The following is a 686-nucleotide window of genomic DNA, read 5'->3' on the forward strand; positions in this document are numbered from 1 at the left end:
AATCTGAGGAGGATATTGTGGACTATCCAGAGATGGGAGAGCTTCTAGTCATAAGGAGGGCTCTTAGCACTCTTTTTGATCCTGAAACAATTCAAAGAGAAAATATCTTCCACTCTCGCTGCTCCATAAACTCCAAGGTATGTAGCTTAATCATTGATGGTGGTTCATGTACTAATGTAGCCATCAAGTATTTGGTTGATAAGCTAGGTCTCCAAAATACAAAGCATCCCCATCCATATCGACTTAAGTGGCTCAATGATGAGGCTGAACTAAGGATCACCGAACAAGTCACCATACCATTCATCATAGGCAAATATTCCGACTAAGTTGTGTGTGATGTGGTTCCTATGCAAGCTGGACACCTTCTTTTAGGACGGCCATGGCAATTTGATAAGGAGACTTTACACAACGGCCGAACCAACTACTACACGTTCTCACACAATAACAAGAAGCATACTCTAGCTCCACTCACCCCTCAATAAGTGCATGAAATGCAACAGACCATGTCAAAGGGAGCTAAGTCAAACAAAACTAATCTTTACATAAAACCTTCTACTGTTCTGAAATCTATTAATTCACAGGATAAGGTGTTACTAATGATCTTTAAGGAAGTTTTGTTTTCAGGTCAAGAAGAGAAAGAGTTACCACCAGAAGTGCTTGAACTATTAGGAAGGTTTAAGGAGGTC

Source organism: Camelina sativa, chromosome 14, assembly GCF_000633955.1.
Source record: "Camelina sativa cultivar DH55 chromosome 14, Cs, whole genome shotgun sequence".
Classification (NCBI taxonomy): domain Eukaryota; kingdom Viridiplantae; phylum Streptophyta; class Magnoliopsida; order Brassicales; family Brassicaceae; genus Camelina; species Camelina sativa.